The sequence below is a fragment of the Triticum dicoccoides genome, chromosome 5B (genome assembly GCF_002162155.2).
Source record: "Triticum dicoccoides isolate Atlit2015 ecotype Zavitan chromosome 5B, WEW_v2.0, whole genome shotgun sequence".
NCBI classification, from domain to species: domain Eukaryota; kingdom Viridiplantae; phylum Streptophyta; class Magnoliopsida; order Poales; family Poaceae; genus Triticum; species Triticum dicoccoides.
The window spans coordinates 634,929,800-634,930,357 of NC_041389.1; positions in this window are offsets into that span (position 1 = coordinate 634,929,800).

Here is a 558-nt window from a genome sequence, read left to right on the forward strand (position 1 = left end):
CCGCCCGGTTCATGTCCAGGACGTCCGGTTCCGCCTGCAGGAGGGCCTCGATGGCAGCGGCATCCGCGCGCTTCGCCTCAAGTTGAGCCTCCGCCGCCCGGTTCACATCCACGACATTCGGTTCCGCCTGCAGGAGAGCCTTGATGGCAGCGGCATGCGCGCGCTCCGCGTCGAGTTGAGCCTCTGCCTCCCGGTCCTCCTTTAGTATCGCCATGTTGAACCGCTGTCTGCCTGCACCATGGGGGACTCGGACACCGACACGAAGTCGACGTCCATCGTCTCATACACATCGGGGGCCTTCTGCGCCGCGACCTCCGCAGTGAACATTGGACCGGCTTCCTCCTCCTCGTAGCTTGGCTCCAGAGAACTCGAGGATTGGCCCGCCGCAAAGCAAGCTTGGGAACGGAGGTCTGTGGCGCCGACCGCCGCCGCGATTTCTGCGCGGCGCTCCGGCGTCAGCATCTTGTAGTAAGTGATCTTGCGACGCACCATGGCTTTCCGGCGAACTAGGGGACGCTTGATGCGGGATAGGGGATCGAAAGGTGGCGGAATGGGCCG